General features: G+C 42.5%; 1 protein-coding gene across 4 annotated transcripts in view; it reads right to left on the reverse strand.

Annotated features, from left to right (window-relative positions):
- rad54l2 (RAD54 like 2) overlaps nt 1–11752 on the reverse strand; it is a 49449-nt gene extending 37697 nt beyond the window's left edge. For 2 of the 4 annotated variants that reach the window (XM_072713118.1, XM_023821001.2), the window contains exon 1: nt 11602–11752. The gene's annotated coding sequence lies outside the window, so the exon portion shown is untranslated. Of the gene's footprint in view, nt 1–7465; nt 7537–7897; nt 9138–11601 lie in introns of those variants that run through there. The other 2 variants (XM_023821003.2, XM_023821004.2) reach the window with 2 other exon arrangements.
- Between the last annotated feature and the right edge of the window lie 321 nt (nt 11753–12073).

Consider the following 12073-nt stretch of genomic DNA (forward strand, 5'->3'; position numbering starts at 1 on the left):
ACACACCATATGCAGGCTTCGCTTTATACTGCCCTAATTTTCGGCTGCCAGGAAATTTGCCACCATTGCCCACCCTGCCCCCTTCGGCTTCATGCGCTCACGCACACACACCCCCCTTCTCCTCCAGGCCCAGTCACCAGAAAGCTGTGCATTGTTTTGCTATCAAATATCACGGTTTTTCCTTCTGCTTTAATGCCAGCGACGTGAGCGGCATTGAGAAGTTGCACATCCCGGGTGGCTATTTGAGTCCGGCGTCTGACAATGCCGTCATCGCCAGGGAATCTGCAGAGACAGACGCGGTGGGGGCCGGTGGCCGTGCCGGGGGACGCATGGGGGGGCACAGAGGGGCACAGATATTCTCCAGCCTGCCAAGGGTGCATGAGGTGTGTCATTTATATTCTGTGTTCTGAAATGACATCGGTGATGTGCGTCTGACACAGCTCATTAACGACACAAACGAAATCTTCAGCATCAATTAAACAGACCCTCCAGACAGTACAGTTATATTTCTGTTCCTGTGCACATCTGTTACTGATTAAAACTTTCAATACATACAGCACCCAATGTTAGACTCAGACACTTTGCATTACAAGTAATACAGACTCAGAGTTGTTTAGCTCAGAGTTGTTAAAATCTTATCTAACTCTGATTTAAAGGAACCCAGGGTTTTAACTTGCACTACACTAACAGGAAGACTATTCCATGCTCCAACTAAACGCTGTGTAAAGAATCCACTTTAAAATGTTCTCCCACCAATTTCCACTTATGGCCACGAGATCTAGTATTTAAATTAATATTGAAGTAGCCATTTGGCTGAACAGCATCCAGACCTGTTAGAATCTTATATACCTGGATCATGTTCCCCTTAGTCTCCTTTGCTCGAGGCTAAACAGATTCAGCTCAGCTAACCTCTCCTCATAAGACATTCTTCTAAGACCAGGAATCATTCTCATAGCCCTACGTTGAACCTTTTCTAAGGCAGCAATGTCCTTCTTAAGGTATGGTGACCAAACCTGCACACAATATTCTAGGTGGGGTCTTACCAAGGAATTGTATAATCGTAGCATCACCTCCCTTGACTTAAACATCACACATCTAGAAATGTAACCCAACATCCTATTGGTCTTTTTAATTGCTTCCCCACACTGGCGAGAGTGGGACATGGAAGCATCAACATACACACCGAGGTCTTTCTCATAATCAGCTACCTTCATTTCAGTGGAACCCATAAAATATCTGTACTTTATATTTCTGCTCCCTGCATGGATTACCTTACGTTTATCTACGTTAAATTTCATCTCCCAGGTATCAGCCCAGTTGCTAATTAAATCAAGATCCTGTTGTAGCCTCTGTGCTGCTAGTTTGGTATGAGCTACACCACCCACCTTGGTGTCATCTGCAAATTTAACCAGTTTACTGAATGTATTGGTGTCAATACCATTAATGTAAATTAGAAACAACAGTGGTCCTAAAACTGAACCCTGCGGTACCCCACTATGAACACAGGCCCACTGCAACATTTGGCCTCTAATAACTACCCGCTGCTTCCCGTCTGTTAACCAGTTTTCGATCCAAGCTGCTACAGTTCATAAAATTCCTGCAGCTTTGAGGTTTAGCAGGAGCCGTTTGTGGGGGCTTTCTGGAAATCTAAGTAGATCACATCGTAGGCCTTTTTGTGACCAATTTCTCTTGTAGCTTCCTCAAAGAACTCAAATAGATTAGTTAAACAGGATCCACCTCTCCTAAATCCATGTTGGCTCTCTCTCAGAATGTTATTTAAATCCAGGTAATCTTCCATTTTCACTTGGATTATAGCTTCCATTACTTTTCCAGTTATGCAAGTTAAACTGATTGGCCTATAGTTTGCAGGATTACTTCTATCCGCTTGTTTGAATATGGGAGTTATATTACAAGGCTGAGATCATTCTCATCAATATTTTATGTTTTTTTTTTTTAACTAAACAGAAAAAAAAAATTCATCCATCTTCCAACTGCTTCTACAGCACTGAGTCATGAAGGGAACCTGGAGCCCATTCCAGGTAACAGAGGGCACAGACAGGGATACACGTGGACAGGTTACCAGGCCGTGACGGCCTACACGCACAATTATAAACCACGCGTAGTTTTAGAAACAGCAATCCACATAATTGCATGTCTTTGAACTGCACAAAAAAAATGGGATTCAAATGCCCAACCCTGCAGGTGTCATGCTACAGTGCTACCAACTGAGGCACCCTGCCATCCACTGAGAGAAAATAACTAAATGAACCCTGTGGAGTTCCTTCAGGGATGATTTCCTACCAATCAGATCAAATGCAGAGCCTGCTGATTCCACGACAGCCTGTAGAGGTCACTGCGATCAGCTATGTGCTGAGAAGAGCAACCTACTGAATAGAGCAACATGGCTATGGAGCACAGCCCACCAGGAGAACAGCCCTGATGACTGACATAATACCGTCAATGAAAGACCTCAAGATTAAATTACAGCAAACTGACTAATACAACTAATAATAAAAAAAAAACATACAAAAAACTGCTTAGGATTTAAAATGATTGATTGATATTAAGACAGCAGAATAGCATGTCACACAGCTTTGGGCTGGGATAGACCACCTCTCACAGTAACAGTATGTGACAGCATCAGGCCGCAGGACAGAGAACAAAACACTTAATTAGTTGCTTATATTACTTTTCGGTTTCATTTTGTTCAATATATTTTTAGTCAAAAAATTGGCTCTGGGAGTACCTGAACACTTTAATCTTCTTTTCGTAGAAAATGCTTCAATACTATTATATTTAGATTTCATGTTTAACAAATGAATCTGTGTTTACCCATGAAGAAGCAGAATCTAAAAAAATTAACATTTTAACAGGAAGAAGTTTATAAGTTTACACAAAGGACAAAATCCACCATGGACACCCAGAGGGGGAGCACAGCACTACTGCAGGGAAAGATCTACAGCTCTGAAGGCCTGCAGGTCACTCAGCTTTTCATGGGGGCTCACCAGTATAACATGCTGTAAACAGCAGCGCTTTGCTAATTACACAAGCTGCTGTATTTCTGGATTTCGCTCAGAGTTCCCACTTCGATACAGTGAAATAAATCCTGTTCTGAATGGCAGACAAAGGCCTCAGACTGAACAGTTTGACTTGGATGCCGGCCTGCCTTCAGCCTGTGCTCCGCTAATGGGTGTCGCGCTGCCCGGGAATGTGACACATCCCACGGTGACAGCCGGAATGCTCGCTTCGACTCTCCGGCTCGTTGTGCCCTTAAGCTGAGAGCGCAGAGTGCCGATGGCGCCGGTCCAGCTTGGGGGGGGGGGGACGGGGGGACTCCCCTCCTGTTCATTCTCTGTATACCACGCTCGTTCTCACCTCCTTGACTCTAGCTATATCTATCTGAGGGGAGGGCGGGTCCACTGGGGAACTCCAAGCTTTTAGTCTCCAAGAAGAGAAAAGAAACGGGGGGGGAATAATAATCATACAATAAGGCCACAGATTACTGAAGCCACTTGCATAAGCTGTGTTACATAAGATCTGGTTAATACAGCCATTAGAAGTTATACAAGATATATGGTAAAACACAGATGTACACATCAACACACAGGCGCAGGCGCACACAGTCTGAGCTGCACACTGTGTTCCTGCGGATCATTACACAACACTGCAGGAAATCCATGCCATTAAAAAGTCATTGTAAATAACTCCCCCCTCCCCAAACTATTAAAAGAGGATGGTGCAAAAAATGTATCGTGAGACACAGCTGATGCATGTCGGATGCTTTTGCCGGCCCCCTGTTAAGCACCAGGCGTGATGGGGGTGGGGTGGGGGGTGTAGGGGGAGTCATGTACCACCCCCACCACACCCCCTGAGTTTCTCACTAACCAACAGACTGGCACCTCACATTCATAATTCACCACAAGTGGAGCAAACAGAGAAGCAGGAAACATGCATTTTTTAGCAGGGGTTGAAAACATAGCTACGGTAGCTACTCTAATGCTATGTATAAAGGGTTTAAGTCCATTAACTGTCATGTAGCACTGGAAGTAATATTAATTCTCATTTAAATAGCCCCTTAGAGGTATTTTTGTGTAAATAGTTTTAACTCATTTTAACAAAGGTCAGTGACTTGGTGTCTATAAAAATATTCACCCCTTTTGGACTTTCTCATATTTTATTACGCTACATGGAAACAAAACAAAATTCAGGGAATTCGTCTGTTGGATCATCAACCGTTTTGTAATAAGTAGGCTTCATGATATGCTCTGCTACAAAATATCTGTAGGAGCTCTGCACATTTGTACGCTGGAACTGTCACCCAGTCCTGGCTGCTCGGGCTTTCACGCTCGAAGGGAACAGTCTGTGAACAGCAGTGTTCCATTCATGCCACAGATTCTCAGTTGGATTCAAGACCAGGCCTTATTTTAAGCCTGACCAAAGTGCTGCATGTTTCAGATGAACCACCCTGGAGTTCCCGCAGACTGTGGCAGGTTTTTTCCCCTGATTTCTCTGAACCCCGAATCGCTCATTTCTCCATTTATTTTCACACCCTCAGCAGTCCCTGAAGCAGAAGAGCATCTGTATTTAACTGCCTCCACTATGCCTCTTAGGAAAGATGCCCAATAACAGCTTTACAGCAAACATTAAGCTTGGAGAACAAACAGCCCGCGCTACTGTCCCTTGAGCGATAATCCCCAAATTTAAAGTCACCACTGGGCATTTCATGGCCTCCCATGTCTCGCTGATACTCTGTTCTCAGGACAGCTTGTTCCGTCTTCATGTCTTCATGCTGAATTTCACTACTCCTCAGGGCACATTTATCTTGGTATCTGTACCTTGACCAGTGTCTTTGCAAGGTTCTTTCCCATATATTTAATGATTTAAATAATTGATGGGTTGTAAATATATCTATTCACAAAGAAAACCAGATAATTCCAAATTTTTCCTCACAACTATCAATATCACCTTATATAAAATAGTACTTTACACAGCTGTACAAAGCTAAAACAAGAGGTACATTGAGATTAAATTGTCACAGTAAATGTTTTGCTCTGTTGGTAGTATTCTGAAGGTTTGTATAATTTGATCCAACATTTTACAGAAATTCATAATAGGCAGCATTTTCATACCATCGGATACAGCAATATACTGACAACTAGAGACGCCGTAACTGCAGTTTTCTTGGCCCATTCCTATTTCCGATTTTTTGCAAGTATGACCGGCCGATACTGATTTTCTTTCTAAGAACTATAATTGACAGTGTATACAAACAAAAATCTGCTTTTCTTCAACGCAATATTTTATTTTCAAAATAAAAAAAAATGTTAGACTTTACAATTTCCCCTAAACTGCACTGTTACCGGATCTTCTCTCACTTAAACGAGTCTCAAAATAAAGTGCTGTGTGCCTGGAAAGAGGTACAAATGCCAGTTAACTGAAAATGAGTTGCTGTACACCCAACTTTATCTGTATTTTTTATTTTTCCAAACCAGAGCAGGGGCAACAGATTTAAATAAAAAAAATAAATGTCAGTTATGTCATTTTCCAGTATGTTTAAATTCACCAGATAACACAACAGTGACCTTTTTCTCTCTTTTCTTTATTTAACTTGTCTTAAAATGAAAAAAGTCCATAGGTTACAAACCTCCAAAAAAACTGAAGTATACTATACTCTTCCAAAAAACAACAGGTGCAGTGTAATATTACTAATAACTTTATGCACATACAGTTCTTACATCGCTAGTAAGCTAGATTAAGATCAGGTTTTTTCTTACCTTAATTATAGCACCGGGGGTTAAAGCTTCGCTAAAACATTTTTACTCTGTCATAGGAAAAAAACCTTAGCTAGCTTTGCAATTTTACAAAAAAATTACTCCTTTTCAAGATTAGACGGATGGATGGGGGGGATGTGTTGAAGGCGCTGTTAATGAAATCATTGTATAAATGTCATTTAAACTCCAGATGTTACCAACTGTCATTATAACTGCCTGCACAAAAGGCTGCTACAGGGGATCTAAAGCAAATAGCAGTTCAGGACAGTGCATATGCACAGTACCTGTGATTTTTGGTTCATTGCCACTTAAGTTTCTGAATTCTCAGCTCTTCTGGCTGAGACCGGAAAACTGCTGGCAATATCCCCCATTTGTTTACAGATACCCTCCAGTGCAAGTGTAAAATAAACAAAAGAAACTATAAATAGACCTAAGACCAGCTTAAAAGGAAACAAAATCACAGTGTCTGACTGGATTAACATATTTTCCTGCTTTTATAAAACAGCATGAGGAAAAATCTGTCAACAAACTGAACCACAACCCAGTCCCTGTACTACTCTTTCCCCACATGTAAGCAAACCTGATTCCTTTATCCTTAACAAAAGTGTGTGCCTTTGGTGCTTTACTGCAGAAATACAAAGCACTGCAAATTGGAGATGGAAATCTCAGGAAGAAATGTCAGTCGTATGACACATCCCCACCACATCAAGCCTGCCTCTGGGGCGCCTTCGCTCCCGGCGACCCCCCGAGTCGAAGCCCCTCTGAAGGCAGGCAGCGCCGGATGTCGGGCAGCGCACCCTGCTGCAGTCGCCGTCTGTTAATTGCCTTTATGAATATTTCATGGGATTAAGTGTTCTGACGTCACCATTATGGGCAGACAGACCGCGAGCCGCTCTCACACCATGCCGAACAGCCACACTTGAAGTCTCATGAGGAAACGATCAACAGCTGCAGGGATCGCTTTAGTTAAGGAAACCAAATACGAAATGGTACCTTCCAGAAATGCACCCCTGACATATTAGGCTTGCATCATTCTGGAAAAGGACTCATTCCTAGACAGACTTCATCAAAATCCACTGTAATGTGTATTATGACAGTGTCAGCATCTCAATAGCCTGAGACACAATCCTCAACCAGACCCGAACAACTATGTGCAATATACTCAGTCTGGGGCAAAAAAAGCCTTTTTTACCAGATTTATCAGTGCTGGGCACATGCCTGTTTATTTGATCCCTCTTCATACAACACTGAGCCCCAAAAAGAAGCACATGAGTATTTTTAGAGATACTCCACACCTCTTCCGTACGGCACAGAGGAAGAGCACCAGTTTCTTATCTTTATTTACCCTCCTAAACCAGCCCCTTCATATTTAGCCCCTGAATGAACACTAATTCCAAAACCGCAGATGCTTTTTGGGTTGTGACCACATGCAAAGCTGAAAGAGAATGACAAGTAGGGCTATTCTCTGGAATTCTACTTTGCCTCCTCATATGGATATCAGTGACTCATCAGCACAACTACACTCAAATGGATTCCCGACAGTGTGCATCACCACTACTTGAAATTTCACAGTGATGGGGAGTGTTACTCAGCTGAAAGGTCTCACCAGAGCCCATGTCCCCAAACATGTGCGCCAGCAGCTCATTTAGCAAGCTGCTTCGGACATGTCTGCCTGTTGTACCATAAAGACTTACCGAAGGTTCACACAGCGGCCTGTGCTGCCTGTCACTTTGGGAACTACTGCAGTGACCCCTGTACTGTGAAACTACACCAGGAAAGAACAGAAAGGAAAAAAAAATAATTAAATCAAGGAAGCCAAACTGCAGTGGGACACAATCCACTAAGTATCAATGAATGACAATCCTTAAAGTGACAACTCAAGACTCTAGAAGGATACATCAATACAGCTCACTGCCAGCAGAGGTGATTTTATATCCATTACTACGTTCTACTTTATATCTGTTTCTTTCTGATGTGTACTGGATGTTTTTGATACCTCTATGATTGTCCAAGTTCCAGACTCCACAGAGAAATGAGGTAAACTGGGCACTTCTTTGGTGTGTTATGCTGATAAATGGTACAGATGCACTGCTTTCAGATGTCAGCAAGCACTCTTTACGGTTTACCTGACTGTCTCTGCTTGGTCCCCTGTGACCAGATGCCTTCTGCTGCGGGGGCACCATGACCTTACACTGTCGTGCTCATTCATCTCGAGACAGATATGCTCAAGCCACTGTGTCATCAAGCAGCAACATTACCTTGTTCAGTTAACTTTTTCGAACAAAATAATTTTTCCCCAACAACAGAATTTGTCATTTTGGTATTTTGAGCTCAGAACATTTTATCCAGCCAGAGATCCAAATATGTATTTTGTAGTTTTAGATGCAACTCCGTTATTACTCTATTTCTTTGTTTTCAAGTTGGCTTGTTGTTCAATAAACAACTTCAAACTGAACCTCTGTGAAAGGAATACTTATACTACGTAAGTTCATTTTCTAATTAGAATTGCAAAAAAATGGTTTTTTTTTCCCCCTGAAACTGCTACAAATTGCATTATGAGATAGTATTCCTGTGTCAAACATCTATCATTTAAGAAAAACACCCCACACACAGACACACAGCACAAGCTTAAATAACACACAGATTCTTATTTTCTGCTCTGTCAGTTTTGAAATCAAATGACTGGAGGGGAGGAAAGAGAATAATGCCATCTTACAGGCTGTTTTCTACCTTTTCATCCTTTCACATCCCATACCTCTGCCGTCACACCTCCTCACTCCCTGTATACACAACTGTACACAGGAGGCACATTGACTGACTGCCACCAAGCTTTCAAATCCCCTCCCTTCTGCCCACATCACCCATGTGACTCCAGAGCCTCAACCAGGCAGTGTCTACCTCACCTTCACTCATCATTCACTCTGTTATTCCAAAAGGACCATCTCCCAAGACCACTCCCTAGTCACCATCCAGGCCATAGACTGGGTCCCAAAGACTTTTTTGAGTGCAAACCGTTGTTAATCATGAGGCTGGGAAACACCTGCCACCAGAACCCATCTACGTAGGGGAAAAAAAATCCAGCAACTCAATCTGTGACAAAAATCATGTAGTGTTATAGGTGAATCGAAAACCAAACCATTTTTATTGCAGCCCGATTTTGCTTATACTGGGAATATGCCCGTGCATGTAGTCTATTTGATACAGCTTAGCCTTCTTTGATTGGCCTCAACATACATACTGGAGCAGAACCTCCATGGCTGACAGTATATTGAGAGTTTGATTTTAGACACGGCCATCACCCCAGTATGCCTCACTAATGTCCACAGTCCATTTTAAGAAATGCTGACATGACAAAGAAAGATTTGATCTCAACTCTCATGCAGATAGTTACTTAGCAACAACTCTAATATAGGCTGGAAAATTGGGTCTGTTAGAAACCAGAATTATACATTTTAACAGCTAGTTATTGTTTCCTTGAACTCATCTGATTGTGAATTTTTTTTGTCAAGGGAAACACCTGGGGAAATGGCATGCTGTAAAACCATTATAATGAATAACTCCTACTCTTCATAAGACGACTGAAAAGGAGCCAGGCTTATTTAAAAAAATTCTTATCAGCCACTGTCATTTTGCAGACTTTACATATTGCATTAAGATATTCCTGAATACCGCTAGGCTGCTTTGGGGATGTAGGCCTATTCACCATAAACTATTCTGTATTGCTGAAGTGTACCTTCACCTTTACATATATTTGAACTTGTGCATCCCAGTGTATGCTACATTTACAATATGCTCACAGCAAATTAAATGTAGAAATAATTCTCCCACCAATAAACTGTTACTAGTAATGTGTTTTTTAGAAAGCAATGATCAAATTATGTAAGAATTCCAAGAATAAAAATCTGTGTTAACTTGGCAGTAAAGTATTTAGTGAAAATAATCCAGCATACATGTGAAACGACACCGAATGACCAAATAAATTGCTCCAAGCACCATCCCGGGAGCACAGCCTCCCTGGCTTCACACAGTAACAGGAACAGACTGCACCGGGCTTACGCTGTGCATCAGCCCCAGGATGTCCCTGTCAACTAATGCTTTTCTACCGCACTCCTGACAGATTATGACACACAGTGTATTAATCCAACCAGTTTCTTCACGTTACTTAGTCACATAGCACTTTTATCTGAAGATCTAGAACCCACTAGCCCATGGGCACCTGACAAGTCCCCAGGCAACGCAGAAGTAGCGGCAAAGCAGCAAGCTCTCCTGGTGTAACGACGCCAATTACATTTCAGGATGAATTAAGTCACAGTTGGTTGACGAAAGAACCCAGCATCGAACCACGATCTAGCGTACAGGTCCCAGTCAGTGCTTGGGATGAGTGAGCAGTGGAATTTCATCTCAAACACACAAATCCTAGAACGATGCCATCAAAAAGGTAGGCGGATCACTTGAATGCAAAGCTGCACTGGAAAGCATGGGGATTCCACATGGAGGAATGGGCTTGGCGGCAGTCTGGGCCGTCATGACTGCTTTGATTATGTAACAAACTGGCAAAGACACAAGCTGCTGCGACCGCATGAAGGAGCCGGCATCAGAGTTACAGCCAGTTTGTTTATCTTTCCATTATCAAGATGGTCTGCTAGTCAGTAACAATCGGGAGAAACCCCTGCAGCTATATGGACCTGTGGTGGTCGGTCTAGTTACCGAAAACTGGTAGCTTTTTAAAAATATGTCTCACTGTTCAAATTCACAGTGACTTATGCATTTTACTTATGCCACTGTGTCTTTTATGTCAGTTTGACATCAAAATGGAGAAAGTGACAGAAAACTGGTTTGCAAGTGGTGCCTGATTATTTGCATTACATTACCTCGCAAAAATAGAAAATGTATGAGCTAATGTCTTCATAGGAGTCACACGCGTTTGCAGCAGATCGTTTACAGCGGAACTTTCAGGACTAAAACAATGTGAGTTCGCTCGGTGAACTTGGAAAACTTCTCGTGGAGAAGCCCAGTGGCCCAAAGCAAATTCCTTAAAATTACCGTAAATCTTCGTTTGTTTTTGATGTGTCGGGCATCTCAGTCATGCACAGTAATTAAAATATCCTGCAGCTCCATAGCGGGTAACTAACACCGGCACAGATCGCCCATCTCTCGCGCTTTACGGAGCACCCATACGAACTCCCCTCCTACAAACGAATACATTTTCCAGAAAACCTGCGGCCAGCATTTTCACACGGACAATTTCGGCCTTTGTGTTTTTAAAGACAGTTGAGGTTCACTAGCTAGTTGCCTTTAACTAGCACCGTAACACACACCAACGAAGATTTTTAGCTATCTGAAATCTCCATATTGAGAAGCGATAGTTTCCAGCAAGATATAGCTTCAGAGACGTACGGAAATACGACCCGTCCCTTCAGCTCGTTAGCATGCTTACACATATCAAATTTAGCATCTGCCGTGCATTATTACATATGCACTCCAAGTCCTGCCATACAACCTCAAGTCCCAGTCTCAGTAGCCATCATGCTAACACGGTCCTGTCGGCTACTCCCCACAGTTGCTAACAGCCCTGCTTATAGTCTTCCATTAAACTGCGCGTTTCGAGGTTTAAGTCTTTCATAACCTGTCATGGGCACCGTACAAAGCCACGGCAATGCAGATACCGTGCAGCACCCAGGCTGCCGTGCGCCGCTGCTAGCGAAGCTAACGTTAGCATCTATTGTCCAGAGTTGACACAGTGCTAGCTGGAGCAGAAAAAATATCTCATCACTGCAAGCGCCGCGCTCGCTTTAAAATACCACAAGCAAAAAAGTGAACCACCTCTTACCTCTTATATTCGCGGTGTAAATGCCCTTTCCTAACGTAGATATTTTAACGAAGTCTTAATTACAAGCAAGCTCTTTTATTTCTTTCATCAGTTTTCGAGCAGAGCAACAGTGAGAATAGGTCCCTCCAGGAATAGAAAGCGAGCAGCTCGACAGTTCCGCTAAATCGGCGAAGTGCTTGAAATCGCCGGCGCGGGGAATAGTTACGGTGGGACACATGAATGAAAAGTTCAGCTCCTCTGAACCTGCGCGTCTACTCGGCTTGTTTTGCAACCCTGTTATACTTAGCAATACTGACAGCATGTCATTGTTTTATAAAGATGATACAATTTTCTTATTAATTATGATTTATTAAAATAAACTACAGTTTAGGAAAACATGCAGGGAATTGAATTTATCATACATTTCGCTAGTGATCTGATTTCCATAGCCCATGCTTGTTCGGTTCTTTGAGTTATAGGAGATCATTTTTGT

Source organism: Paramormyrops kingsleyae, chromosome 6, assembly GCF_048594095.1.
Source record: "Paramormyrops kingsleyae isolate MSU_618 chromosome 6, PKINGS_0.4, whole genome shotgun sequence".
NCBI classification, from domain to species: Eukaryota; Metazoa; Chordata; class Actinopteri; order Osteoglossiformes; family Mormyridae; genus Paramormyrops; species Paramormyrops kingsleyae.